General features: G+C 57.2%; 1 pseudogene; it reads right to left on the reverse strand.

Annotated features, from left to right (window-relative positions):
* Positions 1–2,843: 2,843 nt before the first annotated feature.
* On the reverse strand, positions 2,844–6,106 carry LOC119871011 (annotated as a pseudogene).
* Between the last annotated feature and the right edge of the window lie 477 nt (positions 6,107–6,583).

The raw sequence follows: 6,583 nt of genomic DNA on the forward strand, positions 1-6,583 counted from the left end.
GCCTGAGTACGAAGAGGGCAGGGAGCGGGGCTCATGAGAGATTTCAACAATATCAATGGAATTAGGATTCCACACACAGGAAAGCAAAAGAGTCTGAGGCACCAAATCCAAGGACAGCACGCCAATTACTAAAATGGAATTCGGATTCCAAGAACGTGCTGCAAAAGATCGTGAACCTCGAGATCAAGGAGAGCAGGCCCTCGCTGTGTACTTAAGGCTTCAAGCGGCCACAGTGGAGCTGGGTACGAGCCATGCCGCACACGTCGTCCACGTATCAATCTCGATAGAACGAGGTGCCGAGTGACTCCATGGGACTCCCCTGGAAGCACAGCCATGTCCACAGGTCCGGTCAGGAGCAAGGAATCCACCCTCGGGATGCTGTGACCAAAGAGCACCCTTTGGCCAGGCAAACGCGCGAGCCTCTGGAGCAGCCAAGAAGGTGCAGCAAGGACAAAGCCCCACAGCTCTGAGTTCCCGCGGCTTCCTCCGGAAGGGGGGCGGGGTGCTGGCGGTGGTAACGGAGCCTCTCTGCAGTGCCTGCCTGGCAGCAGGCGTCCGAACACAGCCATCTTGGGACACCAGGCTGGCCTTCCCAGAGAGCCTCTCCTCTTGCAGAGGTTTGAAGACCACTCACGCACTGCGTCTGCGATGAGTTTACTGCTGGGCTGGCCCTGCGGGCCGGCAGAGGCCCTGAAGCTCCTGGCAAGCGGCCCAAGGCAAAGGGAAACACTGTCCCGTCCCCTTGCCTCCTGAGCTTGGCAAAACCCCCTGGGAGGCCGGCAATGGCCGGCACAGGCTCTCTGCCCCAGCTTGCTGCACCTCAGCCCATCGACATCACCTCGTTGAGCAAAGGGCCAATGGCTGCAGCACCGCTTGTGGCCACGTCCTCTGGCAAGACCGTATGTCCCCTCACTTCACAGGAGGGGAGCGTGCAAGTCCCCAACTTCTGCTTTCAGCCGTGGCAGTCTCAGGCCAGATGCCAACGTGGAGGAGCTGCTGCTTTCAACATTCATTCAGAAGCTGGCTTCTGGGCATACGACTGACCCACGACACCTTCAATAACGAGGCCTCTACCTGCCCGCAACCTCCGGGTCCGTCACGTCCTTTCTGAGAGGAGACAACAAAGCAGTGCACTGCTGTGGCCTCAGAGTGACCTCGGACAAGACGCCGCTCCGCCTGGGAGGACACGGACCAGGCAGCACCTCTGCGTGCTGGGAAACCTCCACTCCATCCCGCCCAGGAGCTTGGGTTCTGGGTCCCAGCTCTCCAGGTTCCACTCAGACGTCTGACACTTCTTTATCCTGTGGCCTAAGCAAAGTCCTTTCAGACCCTCAGTTGCCAGCACCGCGGCACCGGGCCTAGTTGTACACCTGGCCCCCGAAGAGAAACGTGTCACAGGCAATCCACAGGGCCTTCGGCCATCCTGTACTTGGGGGCACCACAGTAGGCGACGTGAGTCTTCCTCATCATTCTAGGAGACCTCAGGGAGCGTGGCGTACCCCTGCCGAGCCATGCCCAGCCCTGCCGCCAACTGGCGGTGTGGCCTGAAGAAAATTAGGTGTTTGCGATCCTCGGTTCCCTTCTTGCAAGATGGTCACACGTTCATACCTTGCCCAGGCTCTGAAGCTAATCAGAAGCACGGAGGAACGGCTGGAGGCAACGTGGTTCTGTGAGAAGCTCTCCCAGGAGGCCTTGAGAGCCGAAGTTGGAGAAAACTACTCTCTGCATCGCTTCCTTTTGGGAATCTCAACATTCAAACTGCACGAGATTTGGCTTCAACGTTCCACTTTTTGAAGAAGGACATCAGAAATGCCTTGATCAGGCCAGCACAAAGGGAGCAGGCTGCTAAAGAGGCCAGGACACCAAATTCAGAAGAGGCATGTCATGTACAGGAACGGAATGGGGATACCAGATACACGAAAGAAGGGTCGTTTGCATCAGCAAAGCCAGCAAGTGCAACTGCTCTTCCTGAAGCCTGTGGGTTCCGCTGCCACAGGGAACATGGGGTCGGGGCAAACAGACTGCCAAGTGCTTACGTGCTCCCATATACCCGGCCCCAGGAGCCCTGCACTCCACAGATCAGTCTGCAGGGGGCAATCGGCCTGCGGAAAGGGGGCTAGGCCATAGCTCTCGTAGCTTCACGTCAGATAGTCCAACAATATGGATGGAAGTAGGATTCCAAGTATGGAAAACAAGGGATTACGGCATAGCAAAGCCAAGGAGAAAGGCATGGTTTCCAAACAATTTGCTTTCATCGGACACTGTTGCCTCTCAGACATTTGTATGGAATAGCAAAACAGATAAACTCCTAACCAGGCAAAATACACTTACATGTGTTTATGTTCACTTGCTTAGAGCTGAACCATTGGTAAGCACCACCCCAAAAAATGAAAGTGTTTGAAATCCAACTGTTCAAACATTTCTATAGTGTTTGCTGGACAACGGTATGGAATTTGAGAAAAGCAGGTGACAATTATCAAAGAAGCATTTTGGCCATCTTAGTAAAAGAATCATAGTTCTTAACTCTTCTGGGTCACAGCCCCCTTTGAAAACTTGCTGGCAAAAAAAAAAAACAAAACAAACTTGCTGGTGATGGATCCTCATTCCCCAAAAATTCACACTCCCACTATTTCTGCATACAATTTCAAGGAGTTTAGGGGGATCTCCAACTTCAATCCAAGGTTCCCAGGTTCAAAATCCAAGAACTGGGCAATTGCTAACTTTTCATACAACTCAAAAAAAAAAAAAAAACCCGTTTGCAAACAATAATCATCCCTTACATACATACCAACGCTTTATACTTCACAAACATTGATAGGCAGAGTAGGAAACTGAGGTGCAAATTACAGAGTGATTTGCCTAAGGTCACTCGGCCAGCTGGTGGCTAGGCGGGGAAGCAAACCCAGCTCTTCAGACTCCAGGGCTTGTCTCCCCACCCTGGAGTTGCCACCAGAGCTCCCACCCCTCACTAAGGGGGCATAAGGAGAAAAAGGCAAATGTAGAAAGCCCACCACCAACCATCCCCCGGCACCCTCTTGCTCCCCCAACTGGGTCTGGGCTCAAGTGGCCAGGAGTGCATTGAGGTACTGCAGCAGCATGACCTTGATGAACTGCAGGTCGGAGAGGGCCCTCACGGTGTAGTCAGGACAGTATGCAGCCAAGCAAGCACCATCAGCTGGCTCTGGCTGCAGGTCGTGGTGGAAGGACTGGAGCGAGGACACTGGGGACTGGTGAACCCAGGACGGCATTGTCAAGGTGGACACTCCGTAGTAGGTGAAGGCTCCATTCTCGAACTTCAGGCCCTCTTTCCCGATCTCCACCTCAACCCTGCCCTGCAGAATGAGAATGAAATAATCCACCGGCTGGCTGCGCTGGTACAGGTAATGGTGTGCAGCCAGACGGTTGCTCTCGTCAAACCTCACTTCCTGGTTGACGCTGGGAGGTGCAGCAGGACCTTCTGGGAGATTCGCAGGGGGCTGAATACATCCATCTCTCGAGACAGGAAGCGCTGGGTGGCCAAGAGCAGCTGAGGTGAGATTTTCACTTTATATTCATCGTCAGACACCTTGAATAAGGAGAATTCCTCTTTTCGCCGGAGGGGGACACTCAGAGGAGCAGGCTTCTTCCTGACGGTGGCATCTCGGTAGTCCTCAGACTCATCCAGGATCTCAGACTTGATGATCTCCTCAATGACGTCCTCCAGGGTGACGAGGCCCAGCACCTCGTAGAAGGGGTCACCTTCACCCTCGTTCACCTTCTGCGCGATGGCCAGGTGAGACTTCCCTCATTTGAACTCCTCCAGGACGGCGTCCAGCTTGGGGTCGTTGAAGACGAAGTGGAGCGGATGGTTGTAAAAGCGGGTGATGGCGCTGAGCGGCGTGCAGTCTTCGGGATCCACGAAGGCCAAGTCCTTGAGGTACAGCATGTCCACGATGTTGGAGCGCTCCCCCTCATACACCGGGATGCGCGTGTGGCCACTCTGCATGATGCTGGCCAGGACGCCGAAGTCCAGCATGAAGCAGTCCTCGAGCGGCGTGAGCACATCCTCCACGGTCTGACAGCACAGCACGCCCTTGCTGAGGTCGCTATAGGTCGCCGCCGCCGCGGGCCAGCTCCAGCACGCGCTCGGGCAGCCGCCCGGGCCGCGCCGCCAGCTCCAGCAGCTGGCCCACGGGCAGCGCCACCGGCAGGGTCAGCAGCGCGCGCGGCGCCAGCGCCCACTCACGGCGGCCGGCACCACCTCGCCCACGAGGAACACGAGCCCCGCGCTGCCCAGCACAGCGGGCACGGCATGCTGGCCGGCCGCGCGGTACAGCAGCACCGCCTGCGCCAGGCTGGCCAGCAGCAACAGCGCGCCCAGGGCGCAGCCGGCCCAGCACCCCGCGGGCTCCAGGCGCCGCGCCTCTGCACGCTCGGCCTCCGTGCGGCTCTCGCGCAGCCCCTGCACCTCGGCGGGCACCAGCGCTAGCGTGCTCAGCAGCAGGCCCCACGCCAGCGCCGCCAGCGCCAGCAGCCCCGCCGCCCCCAGGCCGAGCGCCCAGCGCGGCGCCGCCTCCTCCGCGGCCGCGCCGCCCGGCTCCACGCGCACGGGCCAGCAGCGCCTCGGCGCGCAGGCGCAGTAGCGCGCGCCACTCGCCCGCGCCACTCGCCCGCGCCACTCGCCCGCGCCACTCGCCCGCGCCACTCGCCCGCGCCACTCGCCCGCGCCACTCGCCCGCGCCACTCGCCCACCCTCGGGGCAGCCCGCCCCCTCGGGGCCGCCCAGGACCAGGAGCTGTTGGCCAAGCCCGAGCGGAAGAGGCGCAGGCGGAAGGCGGCCTCCGGCGGCCCGCGCCTCTCCTCCACGCGCCCACCCCGCGTCCGCATTTCCATCTTTCTCCAGACAGACGCCCAGCCCTCGATGCCCAGGCACAGCGCCGCGGGCAACCAGCCTAGACGAGCCGCCCCGCCGCCATCGCCTGCTGCCCCCTCTCCTTCTGGAAATAGTTATGACAGTTAACAAAGACACAGTAACACAGACCAGCGCGCAAAACAGGTAACAAGAACACGGTAACAGACAAACCTTCCAGGGCGGCCGCGGAGACAAAACAGAAAGTAACCCGAAGGGCTGGCAGCCGGCCCTCCTCATAGACGAGGACCCCGTCCTCCTACAGATGAGGACCTCCGTCCTCCAGGCAGGGGCAAGGGACGACTCCTCAAGACCCCCGGTCGACGGCCCGCCAGCGCGTCCGCCTAAGCCAATGCCGACCTAATACAGATTGGAATTCCTACAGGTTAGAGCTCTCAGAGAATATGCGCGCAAAAGGTGGAAAAAGTTGAGTGCACTCACCACGCGTGAAACCCTCCGGATAGGGTCCTGGGGGTCCCTCGGATCCCGGAGGAGCCCCCAAATGTTGTGCCCAAGATCGCGAATCCGAGAAACCACCAAGGAGCCGACACCGATGCAAACACACGACGGTTTACTTACAAGCTCGAGCTTGGGTCCAAGTAAACTCGACACTGGGGAGCAGGGACTTGGACCCTGAGACCAAGAGGCATAGCAGCTTTATAGGGACCAGTGGCCAATGGGGTACGCAGAAAGTTGCACAGTCATGTGGGTCCACAAGCAGGTGGCCGATTGAATTACATTTTACCCTAAAGTATCCATTTGAACTGGCCTATCACTGAGCGGATTTCCGATTAGGGTATGCCCTGGTCTTGACTAGGGTGGGGCAGTGCCCTAAGCAGGTCAGCACAAGGCGGGTACAGCACAAAATGGAGTCAGTCCTGCTCTGCTTGTCCAGGGGTAGGGGATTTTTGTTAAATTTCCTGGGTCCCACACCCTCTCCCTAGGCAATTTACAGACTGGAAGATCCCTGTACCTCCATGAGCCAATACACTAAATACAGTATTTCCTCAGTTCTAAGATCACCTATTCTAGTACCCGTTATCAATTTACTAACAACTTTGGGGCAGGCATGGTTGCTCTGGGCTGCAATGATTGGCAAGCCTGCTTTGGCATGAATTGCAAGATGCATCCTGATTTTAGAAATATTAATATGTGAAGACCGTGTATCTCTCAACTGAGGGATACTTTAAATACCCGTTTATTGGTCTTGTTCCACATGTCTCATCTGCAGCCTGTTGGTTTCAGTATTTTTATATAGTTGTGCAGTGGATGTGTTACCTAGAGTCACCACCCTGAGGTGATGATTCATTCCCTCAGCTAAAGCCCTGCTTCCCTCAGCTATACTGAGTGTTGGCCGCCAACAGCCCTTAAGGGAATACTTTCCTATGATCTGCCTCTGGCTCAGAAGAGACACTTTTCCCAAATTCATGCCCCTTTCCTGGAATGCCTTGCATCCAATGACTGTTGGGCCCAAGGTATGAAAGCTCAGCCCTCTGAGAACCCTTTCCACTCCAGAGCTGTCTGGGGGTTGGCTAAGGCCTTTGTTGAGATTGCCTGGCTGCTCAGCTTCTCCCTCTACCCAATCTTGCTTGGAGGATCCCCTCCATGGATGTAGATCCTGAGAGGACTCCCCAGCAGAACTCCACCATGCAAATCCCTCAGAGCCTGCTCCCTGGGATGTCACCCTGGGATACA

This window comes from Canis lupus, chromosome 1 (assembly GCF_011100685.1).
Source record: "Canis lupus familiaris isolate Mischka breed German Shepherd chromosome 1, alternate assembly UU_Cfam_GSD_1.0, whole genome shotgun sequence".
Classification (NCBI taxonomy): Eukaryota; Metazoa; Chordata; class Mammalia; order Carnivora; family Canidae; genus Canis; species Canis lupus.